Source organism: Eriocheir sinensis, chromosome 1 (genome assembly GCF_024679095.1).
Source record: "Eriocheir sinensis breed Jianghai 21 chromosome 1, ASM2467909v1, whole genome shotgun sequence".
Taxonomy (NCBI): domain Eukaryota; kingdom Metazoa; phylum Arthropoda; class Malacostraca; order Decapoda; family Varunidae; genus Eriocheir; species Eriocheir sinensis.
The window spans coordinates 19,424,716-19,441,120 of NC_066509.1; the positions used below are offsets into that span (position 1 = coordinate 19,424,716).

General features: G+C 43.4%; 1 long non-coding RNA gene across 1 annotated transcript; it reads right to left on the bottom strand.

The window, feature by feature from the left end:
* Window positions 1–2,190: 2,190 nt before the first annotated feature.
* On the bottom strand, window positions 2,191–13,905 carry LOC126995202 (uncharacterized). Its single transcript, XR_007750099.1, has 3 exons — window positions 13,327–13,905; window positions 3,055–4,052; window positions 2,191–2,407 (listed from the first exon to the last, which is right to left on the bottom strand). It is a non-coding gene; the product is annotated as an uncharacterized LOC126995202 (long non-coding RNA).
* Between the last annotated feature and the right edge of the window lie 2,500 nt (window positions 13,906–16,405).

The following is a 16,405-nucleotide window of genomic DNA, read 5'->3' on the forward strand; positions in this document are numbered from 1 at the left end:
TCAACAATATGCCAATGTGAGAAACGAACAAACTATATGCTGCCTATAAGACTATATCTATCTATCTATCTATCTATCTATCTATATCTATATCTATATATATCTATATCTATATATCTATATATATATATCTATATATCTATATCTATATCTATCTATCTATCTATCTATATATATATATATATATATATATATATATATATATATATATATATATATATATATATATATATATATGAGATTGTAAAAATGATGTTTACGTAACCAGTCACAGTCTTAGTCAGGAAAGCAGGACATGTCTATGTCTATGGGTAGGCGGTGGCCGAAGTGATAGCGTACTGGACCCACATTCGCCGCGTGATGGACGACGCGGTTTCGAATCCTCACGCTGCCACTCGGATTTTTCAGTCACCGCCGAGTGGCTTAAAACTACCCACATGCTGTCCTGAAGACCACCCATCAACCCGGACTCTAGAGGAAGCCGTCCAAGCGAATCAAGAACGAGTTCCGGGGGCCAGCATGAGCCAATGCAAGATGGCGCCACTATAAACACTCGCCTGCGCCAGAACGGGCTGGGCCGACCATCAGGCCCCACCTGGAAGAAGCCTTGGGCCGACCATCAGGCCCCACCGGGAAGATGCCTACCGGCGCAACAGGCAACAACGTAAAAAAAAAAAAAAGTCAGTGTTGAGTGGCCAGTTACACTACGCAGTCTTCACCGTCCAGGCCTGCCAGGGTGTCTGTACGTGACTACGTTGAATGAAAACTCGAAGTAAACCCAACCCTTAACACTACTCTGTATAGTTAATAACCCACAGTACTTCACAAGTGCCCTTAGCTAACCTAACATGAAAAATAAATCTATAAAAGGCGTGAAGAAACTTTTTATAACATTTGGAGGATAACTTGCACCAAGACAACTTATTTTAACTTTATTGATATAGGAAAATATCTTTGACAGGGAAGAAGGATACACTGTGCTGGATAATCAAATTTTCATCATCTGGCACGAATTTATTTGGTCCCTTATTACAAAATAACATTTCAGTCAAGTACATTAGGCAGTTTATAAAGATAAATTTATTGGAAGAATAAAAAGAGGTAAAAAAGCCATTACCTGATACGAAAAGTAATCCACAGAATTCCTCAAGCTTCAGCCTATCAAGCAAACAATTTTGAAACACATACAGAGGCACCAGCGGGTCCACTGAAGGCCCAGTAAAACATTGAGGCACCAGCGGGTCCACTGAAGGCCCAGTAAAACATTGAGGCACCAGCGGGTCCACTGAAGGCCCAGTAAAACATTGAGGCACCAACGGGTCCATTGAAGGCCCAGTAAAACATTGAGGCACCAGCGGGTCCACTGAAGGCCCAGTAAAACACTGAGGCACCAGCGGGTCCACTGAAGGCCCAGTAAAACATTGAGGCACCAGCGGGTCCACTGAAGGCCCAGTAAAACATTGAGGCACCAGCAGGTCCACTGAAGGCCCAGTAAAACACTGAGGCACCAACGGGTCCATTGAAGGCCCAGTAAAACATTGAGGCACCAGCGGGTCCACTGAAGGCCCAGTAAAACACTGAGGCACCAGCGGGTCCACTGAAGGCCCAGTAAAACATTGAGGCACCAGCAGGTACACTGAAGTCCCAGTAAAACACTGAGGCAACAGCGGGTCCACTGAAGGCCCAGTAAAACATTGAGGCACCAGCGGGTCCACTGAAGGCCCAGTAAAACATTAAGGCACCAGCGGGTCCAATGAAGGCCCAGTAAAACATTGAGACACCAGCGGGTCCACTGAAGGCCCAGTAAAACATTGAGGCACCAGCAGGTCCACTGAAGGCCCAGTAAAACATTGAGGCACCAGCGGGTCCACTGAAGGCCCAGTAAAACATTGAGGCACCAGCGGGTCCACTGAAGGCCCAGTAAAACACTGAGGCACCAGCGGGTCCATTGAAGGCCCAGTAAAACACTGAGGCACCAGCGGGTCCACTGAAGGCCCAGTAAAACATTGAGGCACCAGCGGGTCCACTGAAGGCCCAGTAAAACATGCTGCAGAGGCCACTTAGACAAGTGAGATCGACGGTTAGATACATTATCACATTATTCCACCGTGGAACACACACACCCTGCCTGCTGCTGCTCCTTCCTTGCCAGTCACACACTGAAGTCCTAGAAAGAGAATCCACCCTCAGGCACGTTGTTCACGGCAGATAAGTCGTACGCCTGGCCACTGGTGGTGGTGTTCACCTCGGGGCCCTCCTCCTCGTCGGAACACTTCTCGATGATATCCATCCAGAGCCTTCTCGTACACGGCCTCGTTGTCGTGGTGCTGCAGTCCTCAGTCTTGTCCAGTCCACCGCACTCCTCAGTCATATGGCCCAGGCGGTCCACCGCGTTGATCTCGGTAGTCTGAGATGATGAACACATTTATAACCCTTTGCTGGGTGAATATTAACGAGCTATGTTAACCTGCAATACTCCCATTGGTATGACACACAAATAACTGATGCATGCAGGAAGCGATCCGAGTGGAGCATCACCTCACTGGGTTTTACTGTGTCTTCTAAGAAAATAATGAGTGAATGACTAAGGAATTTATGTTAAGATACATGTCCTCAGACCTGAGAATTGAACTCTAGCCTTTATATTACTTTATTAGTTCCTCGTAATTCAAAGTAACCATCCTTCAAACACATTCCAGCAGCCAACAAGTTATAACCCTGTTCACTATCAATGCCTCCATCACCGTATTGTGTAACAGCACTGGCCTGCCGTCTGTGGCTGTGGCCTTCCACCTGGTGCCGCCTTTTCATGCCTGCTCAACAAAGACCTGTGTATCTACACTCAGCAATACATTCATTATGAAGCAGTGATGCTACAGGACTGAAGATACTGAAGACAGTTTATTCTGATGATCATTTTTTTTTTTCATTTCTCTTATAAGCATTAGTTTAATGTTCCACTTTGTGCTTGAGTTTTGAAGTGAAGAAAGAATACATCACTGAATGGTAGAGCACTCCATTATAGAATGTAAGAAAACATCCTCATGACCTTACCTCTGTGTCTGGTCTAATGAGTTCCAGAAGAGGTTGTACAATGCCAGCCTTAATGACGAAGTTTCTGAGTTTGGGGCCATCGCCAGCAGTGTTTCCTGGCGCCCACACGGCTTGCTTTGCATGCCAAGTTGGTGTGCGGCGAGCGGAGCAGCTTGACGAACGACACGACAGCACCCGAGGTTGTTGGGGAGGCAAACAACGTGGATTACATGAAGGAACAAACTTCAAACTAATCATTTGTTCATACAACATAAAAACAAAGCAGGAAGATTCTATCAAGAAGCGACACCCTTTTCTACCTCCTTCTATTCATCTTAAGACTTCATGTTCCCCTCCACGTTTTTCAACGCGAGACCCTCACAGCAGGAACAATACAACTCAGGGCTGGATGCCACAGAATGATTAACCTTGCTATTATTTCTGAATGGGCAGAAGGAACAGTGTAGAACGTGCAGGGCGGGGCTGCGGCAGGGCGCTTGTCAGCCATCAGATGACGCGCATCTCCACACGTTCGTCGTGAAGCAATCCTACACGTAACAGTAATAGTCGCCAATTTGTACAAACCATTTGGCATTCATATCTAGAACATTTTCCTTTCTTCATATCGGCACAATAGTAATTCAGTTTACTTATAAACTACAGGTGGCAGTCAAAGGGCAAAACAAATTACTAAGTGGTGCTCCTATGGACATAATACATGTCAAAAGAGTGATCAGTTTCAGTTTGAAAAGCCTTGGTATTCCTCTCTTGAAAGTTTAATTTATAAAGAGGATAAATAGACATCCTGAACCCTGCCCTCTGGTTACAACACTCAGGCCACACTCACTTGTCTGCCCTCTCCAGGAGGCGTACAAGGGGGTGCACCAGGCCGGCATCCGGGGTGCCATCTAGGGGCTGGCTGAGAGCATCTTGCGTGCAGCTTGTGTGGCCACCGGCTGGGTGCTGCTGTCGTTACTCGGGATGCCGTTGATAATTTCCTCCACACACAGTGTGGGGCCCTAAAACAGTACACACATATTATAACCTGTTCAGGCTTATAATTTCACAGCTTCCTAGAAATTTACGTAAAACATATATATATATATATATATATATATATATATATATATATATATATATATATATATATATATATATATATATATATATATATATATATATATATATATATATATATATATATATATATATATATATATATATATATATATATATATATATATATATATATATATATATATATATATATATATATATATATATATATATATATATGATATATATATATATAATAAAATTATAAACGCCCTTGAGAGTTATTCTAAAGTTTCCATTAATCTTATGTACTCTAATTTTGTTAATCATCCTGTTTAAACATGCAATGCAGCTGTTCCTGGAAAGCAAACCATTACACAGTAAACACCACATAAGGGGCCAAAGGCAGCACTTTGTAATGAAGTGAAAATGGTCATGACTTCAGAGCAGCACCGGGAAATAGCTTCCTAAAAATCACCTCTGTATTTCTCTTGCATTTGACCAACAGAATTGATACTGAGGGCGAGGATCAACGTCTCTTCCTTGCATAGGAAGGAAAAAGGGAACAAAGCCTCAACCCACACCAGCCAAACACTGTGTGGTATAATCGGTTATGAGGAACACTTGCACCAAAGACAACCAAGGCAAGTATCACACATTCACGATCTTGACTCCCGACGCATCCCGACGTCAGGCTACACGCCGACAGTTTTGAAATTTCTAAACACTCGGCGCCCTTCCTGACATCTCTCACCGTCGGCAGTAAACCAACACCGTTGGATGTCCATCTCAGCAACGTCTCGACAATGTCGTTTCGACGTCGGCAATGATCGGCATTTTAGGGGATCTATTTATGATGATGTTAACGTACGTCTGGCAGCGTGACATTTTCTAACGTCGAGAGTCAAGATCGTGAATGTGTGACACTAGCCTTAACAATATGGAGAACACATAATTATAACAAAACGAGTATGTAATGACGCTGGACCTGAAAATATTCCCTCGTTTTCACATCTCCCTAACATTTTTGTGTGTGTTCATATTGTATTAATTTATATTTTATTATTCCTTTTATTTTTTTAATTATTCATCCACTTATTGAGTCTTTTCTTATTTCAAGCTTATCATTTTACTCTCTTTTTCTTAGTGTTTCTGACTTTCACCCTTCTAATTAAGTTTCATGTTGAGTTATTCACATGTCTGTTCTTTTGTTCGACTGACACGTTTTCATTTTTCCTAACCTTTCTGACTTTCTAAATCTTTTATCACAATTTAACATTTTTTTTTACAAAAGTTTTGTGTAATGTAATTTTTGTACTGTTTATTAATCAATTTTCTCTACTGATTCAAAAAATGTAATTTTTTTTTTTCTGTATCATCGACCATTATATAAATACATCGTCTTTCAATGTTATCATATATTTGGAATTGTTATATGTTCCGCTACTAAATGTATATCTAATTTTCTGTTTCACATCAATTACTAAGTTCAGTTATTTTCAGGATAGCTACTAGAGGATGTAAAAATTCTCCAGATACAGTTTGCTATGTGTCTGATTATTATATTGGAAAAAAAGCAGGTATTACATAAGATCGTGAAAGGTGCCAAATTCTGGATAGCGTACAGACACTATTTCGGAATGCCCATGGGTGACCAGGACAAACCATGGATCCCTCATGTGATATGTGGAAGCTGTCGATTTACTCTAGAAGGATGGTTAAGAGGTACAGGAAGGGCAATGCCTTTTGCCAATCCCAGAGTATGGAGAGAGCCGAAGAACCATCACGATGACTTACTTTTGTATGATTGATGTGACAAAGTACAGAAAAGTGAAAGGAAGACAAGCTCTTCAGTATCCAGACATACCATCATCTAGTGCACCTGTCCCACATGATGACAGCTTACCAGTACCACAACCACCAGAAAATATAAGTATACTTCTCGTCATACTCTCCAAAAGTCTTACTTTTAATTAATTCGAATGTTAAGTATTTACTATGCATTCATTGTCCTAACGATGTATGGAATACCGATGTTATTCAAGTCGTTGTTGAAGTTGCTATACGTAGTTATTTCTTTCTTTTCAGATGGAGGATGCAATGGATATTTCATCTGAAGAGTCATTAAGTGGCAGCAGCCAAGAAATGGAGGAAGCTTTCGTACCAAGAGCGACTTCGAAGCCTCACTTTCCAAATCAGAGTGAGCTAGATGATTTAGTCCGGGATTTAGGTCTTACTAAGTCAGGAGGTGAACTTCTAACATCAAGGCTGAAGGAATGGAATCTACTAGGGGAAGACTGCAGGACATCTGTGGACCGGAAACGATATGAAGAATTTTAAATTTACTATGGCATTAGTAATGATATGTGTTATTGTAATGATGTGATTGGTTTATTTACTGCTCTTAGACTCAAGCACGATCCTGCAGAATGGCGACTGTTCATAGACAGCTCAACAAGAAGTCTCAAAGCAGTGTTGCTCCACAATGGAAATAAATAGTTATCAAAGCATTTACAGTGCAAAACTTTATTGATTTTTTTGTTGTTGTTCTAACCAATATTGTAATTCCTAAATACCTTTGAATATATGAACAAGCACTAAATGTTGTGTAATTATCCTTACAATATTAAAATAGATTGAGCCAACATACTGCCGTAGAGAACAGTTATGTATATAACGAGAAAATACGATATTAAGAATAAAAAACTAAAAAAACTATCGATATTACGTCAAAACGAATGTGATTTTTTTTTTACTTCAGTGGCAAAAAATACATATAAGAACATAAAAAAAATGCAAATAAACAAAAAATGTGTTACATTGTGATTCATTTTGAGTTGCTTTCATATATTTTTGGGTAGGCGGTGGCCGAAGTGGTAGCGTACTGGGCCCACATTCACCGCGTGATGGACGACGCGGGTTCGAATCCCCACGCTACCACTCGGATTTTTCAGTCACCGCCGAGTGGCTTAAAACTACCCACATGCTGTCCTGAAGAACACCCATCAACCCGGACTCTAGAGGAAGCCGTCCAAGCGAACCAAGAACGAGTTCCGGGGGGCAGCATGAGCCAATGCAAAATGGCGCCACTATAAACACTCGCCTGCGCTAGAACGGGCTGGGCCGACCATCAGGCCCCACCTGGAAGAAGCCTTGGGCCGACCATCAGGCCCCACCAGGAAGATGCCTACCGGCGCAACAGGCAGCGACGTAAAAAAAAAATATATATATATATATATATATATATATATATATATATATATATATATATATATATATATATATATATATATATATATATATATATATATATATATATATTTTATTTGATACCTCTCAATATTTCCTTCTTATTGTTCTTTTTCCTTCCTCCTATTTCCTTAATCATTTTCCCTTCACTCCTTCACCTTTTCCTTCAAGTTGCGTGAATATTCTTTATTTGCCTCGCTTCAATGTTCGTCACCACTCTTCCTTTTCTTCTTGGCATATTCCTTCTCTCCTTTACTCTTCCGCTTTCTGTTTCTTCCCCTTGAGCGCTTTTTAAGAGAGAGAGAGAGAGAGAGAGAGAGAGAGAGAGAGAGAAATAGTTTAACAAATCGTGTGCGAAAAAAGAACGAAATCGTCCGAAGAATCATGTTCACGAGCGTAACATTTCCAGCTGTTTCAATACACATAGTTTTGCAGATTCGATTCTTTTTAATATTTCAAACCCGTCTCTCTCTCTCTCTCTCTCTCTCTCTCTCTCTCTCTCTCTCTCTCTCTCTCTCTCTCTCTCTCTCTCTCATACACACACACACACACACGTATTCACATACTAACACATTCCTCTCCTCTTGTGATATTAAATTTTGTCTCTTTAATCTTCTCCTTCCTCCTCCTCCTCCACCACCTCCTCTTCCTTCTCCTCTTTATCTTCCTTTTCTTCTTTGCCTCTTCCTTTTCCAGTATCTCCATATCTCTTTTTTTTTATGCGTCTCTCTCACTCTTCTTCCACCTCCTTTCCGATTCCCCTCCTTGACCTCCTCTCCTTTCTCTTCTTTCCCCTCCTCCTCTTCCACATCATTGATCCTTTCCTCAGGGATTCACAGGTATTTCAGGATATATTTTACACGCTCTTTTCTTTTTCTCTGTATCTCTTCTTCTTTCCTTTATTTTCTGAATTCATTTGTGCGTGTTATTCCTTTACCATATATCCTTTTCTTTTTCCTAACTTTCTTTATATTCTATTGGTCAGCTTTTTCTCAATATCTCGCTCCTTCTGTGTTCCTTTACCTTCCTTAATCCATCTCCTTACTGTCTTTTCCCTCCTCATCTTCGACCTCTTCCTCCTCTTCTTCTTCCTCATTTTTTTCTTCACATTTTGCCTCGTTTATATTTTTTATCGCCGTTGCCCTTCTTTTCTCTGTGTATATCTGTTCACGGTTTTGGCTTTTATTTCTATTATCGTTATTCCATTCTCTTCTTCTCACTCTTCTGTGTTTTATATTTTGTTTTATAGTTTTGTTTTCACACTCCAGTTCTTTCTCTATTTAGATTGTTTTTCTTTCGAGTTTAATCTATTTTTTTATCAGTCTGTATTATGTATTGTCCTCTTGTTCATTTTTTTTTATTCTTTTCACTTTGGTTAGTCCTTCTTTTTCACTCCTCCATCTTCCCTTCAGTTTTATTTTCATGTTATTGTTCTCTTCCCTCTCATTTTTTTGTTCCGCCTTTTTCATGTTAAGCTGCTTCGTCCTTCCTTCATTTTCTCTTCATTCTTCATCTCCCGTTACTACTTTTTCTCCCATCCGCTCCTCCCTGCCAGGTTCATTATATATCATTTCTTTCTCTTACTTTTCCTCCACTTATTTATCATTCTCTCTACCCTTTCTTTCCTTCTTTCCTCCTTACATAGTTTTCTTTAATTTAATATTTTTAAAAGAAAATAAAGGCATTTCTCTCTCTCTCTCTCTCTCTCTCTCTCTCTCTCTCTCTCTCTCTCTCTCTCTCTCTCTCTCTCTCTCTCTCTCTCTCTCTCTCTCTCTCTCTCTCTCTCTCTCTCTCTCATTCCCTTTTTCCCTCCTTTTGCTCCATTCTTCCTCTACTTTTCCCTACCTTCATTCCTCCCTTATCTTTCTCTTTTTTATTCTCTCTCCTCAATTTTGTTTCTTCACCCTCTCCTCACTTCCTCCAACTTTTCTCCAGTTTCTCCTCCCTTCTACTCCTCTACATCTACCCCTCTTCTCTCTCTCCATCTCTCCAGCTTTCTCTTCACTGCCTTTTTTCTTCGCCCCATTCCCTTTACCACCCTCCCTCTCTCCTCCTCATCCTCATCTCCCTCCTCCTTTTCTGTCTGCCTCTTTGGTTTTCTTCTTTCTTCCAACGGTTCCTCTTTCCATGGCACTGAGAGTCCTTGAACACCACAGTTTCAAAGAGGAACAAGAGGAGGAAGAAAAGGAGGAGGAAAGACAAAAAGCGAAGAAGTAGGGACAGAGTGACGGAGAAAAAGGAGAGGAAGATAGAGACGTAGAGAAAGGGAAGAAGGAGGAAGAAGAGTCAGTATGTAGACAAGTAGGAATAGGAGAGGGAAGGAGAGAATGGTAGTTTCGAGGAGAGGGTGTAGGAGGAGGAGGAGGAGGAGGAGGAGGAGGTAGAGGAGGAGGAGGAGGAGCACGAGGAGAAAGAGGAGCACGAGGAGGAGAAGGAGATAAGAAGGAAGGATGCATATTTTAAAACGATATTGTGTGTAGCCTATGTGTATTCAGGTCACGAGAGAGAGAGAGAGAGAGAGAGAGAGAGAGAGAGAGAGAGAGAGAGAGAGAGAGAGAGAGAGAGAGAGAGAGAGAGAGAGCAACCAGCTAATTTTCTCTCACATTTTCCTTCCCACAGAAATCACTTAATTAATAGAAAATGAATAATAGCGAACGGTAACTCATCCACTTTATTATTATCTCGCCGTTTTGGTTTTCTCTATGATGCATCACAGCTTCGACGATTAATGTAAAAACACTTGATTAAACTTTTTCCTCCTGTTTTATTTCATTGTTTATCATAAATCACGACGTATCCGAGAACAAGGAGTTCGTCAGCATACTCCGACTAACAACTTCATTATTTTTTTTATCTTTATCGCATCTCCACCAACAGAGAGTGAGTCACTGATCGTCTGAACAGTTTAACTTTATCTGTTCTTTTTTTCTGTGTGAGTGTCAGTCCTCTTGTTTTCATCTCTCGCACTTCCACAAAGCCGAGAAACTTTTTACACATTATTAAGCCCAATTCAATTTCTGCACATTTTTCCCTGGAGAATTTTATATATTTCTTCTTTTAATTTCTCTAAAATGTCTTCATATGCTTTTCACTTTCCTTTTGCGTAAGTTTCCCGTTTTTTTATATATATTTTCATCTGTCGAAATTTCGAAGTCGAGTCAGTCCTAACATTACCAATTTCTTTTGAGATTCTCATTTCATAACTTTCAATCGTTCATTACATTGTTCATCTTTACCTCATTACCACAAAGTTCAGAATCATTAGTCACAATAACAGTTGAATTACATATGAGCACATTTTTCTTCAAGGATTTTTTTTTCTCATTGAATTTTACACGTTGTATTGACAATTATTGCTCAAACCTTTTCTGAAGCTCCCTTTTTGAAAATTTTCAGTCATTTCATACAATTTCAATATTTTTTCTCAGTCTTTTCAGCTTTTTCCATCTTGTTCCTTTCTTCAGTTTTATTTCAACCTTACGGGAGTCATTCTCGGTAATTTCTTCCTTTTTTCTCATTCGATGTTTACGATCTTCTGATACTCACATCCTCCATTTTTTATGAGTTTTAGTATTTTTTTTTTCATCCTTTCCATCTTTATCGCATTTCCACAAACCAAGAATAATTGATCACATTCGCACTTAAATTTCATCCCCGCACACTCTTCCCTTTTAGAGTTTACACTTTTACTCCCTTTTTTCTTTTTAACTTTATTGGTATTCTCGTTTATATTTGTGAATTTTTCTATTCCCTTCCAATTTTTCTCTGCCATTTTTCAGATTTTTTTTTCTCGTTCGCCTTTTTCCTCATATGTCTCTTTCTCTATCAGTCTTTTCTATCACTGTCACCTGTTTCACTGTCCATCTTTTTCTCATCAACCTTTTCATCAATCGCTAAGTTTTCTTCTTTATTCCTTGTTTTGTATGTTTTACCTTTCACAGTATTTTTTCCCTAAAGCATCTTTTCAGTCATCTACCTGTTTCCACACATTTCTTTTCTCTTATTCTTTACTTATCATTAACCTTTTATTTGTCAAACACTTTTTTTCTTGTGCTCACTTTTTCTCGTTCTCACTTTTTTTCTCTTTCATAACCTTTTCCTCGTCCACTCTTTTAATCTTGACATTCACCGTTTTATCATTTAAATTTAAAATCTCTTGTTTACGTCCACTTTTTACTCCCCTTTTAAAAAAACAAGTGAAAAAACACGTGTGATCTGCGACTCATTATCAAGTGTATATTAAAAAAAAAAACATACTAACCGATTACGTGATTTTCTGTTCATTCTTTCCATTTATTTCGCTCTGCCTGGCTAGGGACTTTATGTATGTATGTACCTATGTAATGTATGTATGTATGTATGTATGTACCTATGTAATGTATGTATGTATGTATGTATGTACGTATGAACATTTATGTATTCACGTGACTGGGTGATGAAGTGGAAAGGTGCACACTGATGAATTTACTGTACACACGACCTTAAAATTTGTACATAATTAGTTAGTTAGTTAGTTAGCTAGTTAGTTAGTGTGTGTGTGTGTGTGTGTGTGTGTGTTTGTGTGTGTGTGTGTGTGTGTGTAGCGTGATCAAGAGAGCAGGCGAGAGCAAAACATTTTTCCTCATGCATGAGGGAGGAGGGACAACACACACGATAGATGCAAAGTTTTCCTCTTCACGCCCCGCAACACCCTCACCAACACACCGCCGCAACACACCCGCCCCAACACACCGCCGCAACACACCCGCACCAACACACCGCCGCAACACACCCGCACCAACACACCGCCGCAACACACCAGCAGCAACAGACCGCCGCTACACACCCGCACCAACACACCGCCGCAACACACCCGCACCAACACACCGCCGCAACACACCCGCACCAACACACCGCCGCAACACACCCGCACCAACACACCGCCGCAACACACCCGCACCAACACACCGCCGCAACACACCCGCACCAACACACCGCCGCAACACACCTGCACCAATACACCGCCTCAACACACACCCACACCAACACACCGCCGCAACACACCCGCACCAACACACCGCCGCAACACACCCGCACCAACACACCGCCGCAACACACCCGCACCAACACACCGCCGCAACACACACTCGCACCAACACACCGCCGCAACACACCCGCACCAAGACACCGCCGAAACACACCCGCACCAACACGCCGCCGCAACACACCCGCACCAATACATCGCCGCAACACACCCACACCAATACACTGCCGCAACACACCCGCATCAACACACCGCCGCAACACACCCGCACCAACACACCGCCGCAACACACCCGCACCAGCACACCGCCGCAACACACCCGCACCAGCACATCGCCGCAACACACCCGCACCAACACACCGCCGCAACACACCCGCACCAGCACATCGCCGCAACACACCCGCACCAACACACCGCCGCAACACACCCGCACCAGCACACCACCGCAACACACCCGCACCAACACAAAGACCGCAACACAACTCCACCACATCACGGCAGACAACCAACACAACCAACGCGGCGTTACGTCCCCCGCGCCTCGCTTCCCACACGCCCCGCCCTGGACTAGAGCTGAGGGCGGACGGCGTGCGCGGGGGAAGTGCCGGAAGCGTGGGTGAGGAAAGGGAAGGAGGAGGAGGAGGAGGAGGAGGAGGAGGAGGAGGTGGTGGACGGGGTTAGATCAAAGCACGTGGGCGTCGGAACTGAGTGTTTTGTCGTGGTGCCTTCGAGAGGAGGAGGAGGAGGAGGAGGAGGAGGAGGAGGAGGAGGAGGAAGAAAAGGAAGAGGTTGTGTAGGATTCCAACGATGAGGAGAAGGGTGGAGTGTATCAGACGAAGGATGGGGAAGGCGAGAATGAAGTGTAGGATACAAAGAGAGAAAAGGAGGAAGTGTAGAAGCAAAGGATATCCGCAAACCACCTTCCTCCCTCGCGGCGACTTTCAACAATGCCTTGGCTTCCTTACCTGTCTGAGAGACGTCCTGAAGGCTACTCGTACCCCTGACGGCGCTGGAGAACCCTAGACAGGCAGCCAGGAGAACCCAGAGGCACCACGTTCTCGTCCTGTGGCGCCCCAGCAGACGGTGAAGCCCCAGCAGGAGAAGCGGGAGGCCTGGCGTTCCTTGGGTGGACGTCTGGGCCCGGCTCGGCTGGGGGTCGTTTTGGAGCTCGGCTGGAGCCTCTACTGGGGGAAAGGAACGGGGATCAAGGGCACGCAGCGGTGGGGAAAGGAAGGATTGTTTTAAAGACCACAAGGAGATTCCATTACAACATAAGGAGTCTGCAAGTGGCCGGTAAGGAGTCTGACTGATGAGGAAAGGAAGAATTAGTGTTTTAAAGACCAAAAAGGAGATAACATAAAAACAAGAAAGTAAGGAGTCTGCAAGTGGCCAGTAGTACACACGAATAGTGAGAGAAAGAGAACAAATAGTGATCATGAGAAAGAACGAATATTGAAAAGAAAACGAAAAACTAATAGTGAACGAAATAAATAGATCTCAGATAATTGAAACAGAACAACGAAGAATGATATGGAATACATAACGTTCGGGAAGGAAGGATTTTATGATATTTTCTTCCCATAGCAAGATCTCGTACAGCCACACGAAGAACAGAAACAAGATAGAAGAGTGGGGAAAAATAGTAATAGAAGGTGAGAGTAAGGCAGCAGTAGTAGGTCACACAGGGAAAAATAGTAATAGTAGGTGAGAGTAAGGCAGCAGCAGCAGTAGTAGGTCACACAGGGAACAAATAGTAATAGTAGGTGAGAGTAAGGCAGCAGCAGCAGTAGGAGGTCACACAGGGAACAATAGTAATAGTAGGTGAGAGTAAGGCAGCAGTAGTAGGTCACACAGGGAACAATTGTAATAGTAGGTGAGAGTAAGGCAGCAGTAGTAGGTCACACAGGGAACAATAGTAATAGTAGGTGAGAGTAAGGCAGCAGTAGTAGGTCACACAGGGAACAAATAGTAATAGTAGGTGAGAGTAAGGCAGCAGTAGTAGGTCACACAGGGAACAAATAGTAATAGTAGGTGAGAGTAAGGCAGCAGTAGTAGGTCACACAGGGCAGACGAAACCTGGCCTTGGAAAAAAGATAGCGGGAAGAAATGCTGAGGGGAGAAATATATAACGTTAAACAAAGGTAGAAAAGAAACACTAAATCAGATAGAAAGCAAAAATATGAGCCCTCCCCCTCATACACACCTTCCAACTTACTACACCCCCTCTCCTTAAGCCCCGTTCACACTGTGCCGACTCTGGGCCACGACAACCCAGCGACTTTTCCATTTGACAAGTTGGTTCCCACGCTCCAAGAAGGGGGGGGGAGGTTTTATTGGGGTTTTGATGTCTTGCCGACTGTCTGGGACATTCGGCCAACTAGTTGCCAGCATGTCATGCTAACCCTCACGACTCGAGACTCCCGTCACGACGTCGGCGCAGCATTCGGCATCAGTCTCAAGACCTCTTTCAAGACATGCCCGACCTTTTCACATCAACACCCAAGACCTCGTGTACCCTAGAGTCGTGGGTAGTCGTGGCCAAGAATCGGCACAGTGTGAACGGGGCTTTACACACACATGCACCCTCTCCCTCTCTTCCCTCCACGCTCACGCCCACCCACCGTCGAGCACGTGGACGGACACCGAGGCGGGCGTGGCGTGCACGGGCGCGCACGTGTAGTTTCCGGCGTCCCTCCAGGTGGCGTGAGTGACCAGGAGCCAGCTGGTGCCCGAGTTCTTGTTCGTCACCAACTGCACGCCGCCACGACCCCCGACGTTGATCTCTACCAGCTCCTCCTTGGCTGCTGGGAGGAGAGAGGACTTGTCTTCTTGTTTGTAGGGCGAGGGAGAAGGGACAGGCGTGATTGCCAGGGAGGACGCTGAGAGGTTACTAAGAGGAGCAGCAAATGGGATTGGTCTCCAGTCTCCACTGTCTTGTTTGTGAGGCGAGGGAGGAGGGAAAGGCGTGATGGCTACATATAAAAAAAAAAAGAATAGTGATAGGAAGGGATTGGTGAGGCTCCGATCCGTTGAGGAGAAGGAAGAGGACGAGCAGAAGGAGGAGGAGAACTTTGAGAAAGATGAGGAATAAAAGGAACGAGTTGAAATGGATGGGTTTTGATGTTTAAAAAAAAAGTTAATGAGGGTAATAACAGTGGGTGAAAAGAGGCTGAGAAAATGAGAAAAGCAGAAAATAATAATGTAGAATTGAAATTAGAAGCACTGATTAATGTGAAGCAGGATGATAAGGGAATAAAGGGCGGATAAAAAATGTATATCAATATTTTTTTAACGTTCTATATAGGAAAGAAATGTATAACTCATTATTTTAGAAGCAGGAGAAAAAGAAGACGAAGAAAAGGAGAAAGAGGATGAAGAATACACAGTTGACCTCTCTCTCTCTCTCTCTCTCTCTCTCTCTCTCTCTCTCTCTCTCTCTCTCTCTCTCTCTCTCTCTCTCTCTCTCTCTCTCTCTCTCTCTCTCTCTCTCTCTCTCTCTCTCTCTCTCTCCTTAAACAAAAGCACATAGATGAAATCCTATTAGTATGGCATGGGGTGTCACGAGCTAAAGTAGCCCTCGTCCATAAGGGCACCTATTCTAAAGCTTGCCCAATAGTTTGTTCTTTTATATTAGTGTGGGTGTGGCCCCCCTTGAAGTCCGTATTGTTCGTAGACACTATCACTTCAGGGGGCGTGCGCGACCCCACAGATGGGCAGCTGTCTTTACGCGCTGGGTGCTCAGGCCTGATAGGTCCACTTCGGCCGTAAAGGCGTTCCGCAGTGTTGCTGTGACACAGGTGAAGGGCCGCTGACACCTCAGCGTACGGGTCCTCGGGACTTCGAGGAGAAGATCACCGGACGCTACCGCTCTCGTAGCTCGCTCTGACCTCCTCCACGGGACTCCGAGGGCCGCGAGGTGTGGTGTGTGCTGCACCTGGGCCTTGTGCAGCACTGTGAGGGCGCCGACCTCCTGCGGTGCTCCAGACTATCCATCTGGTGGCTGGGGACTTTCTGTCTCGGGTGGTGACGTTGGTGCTGGTGTTG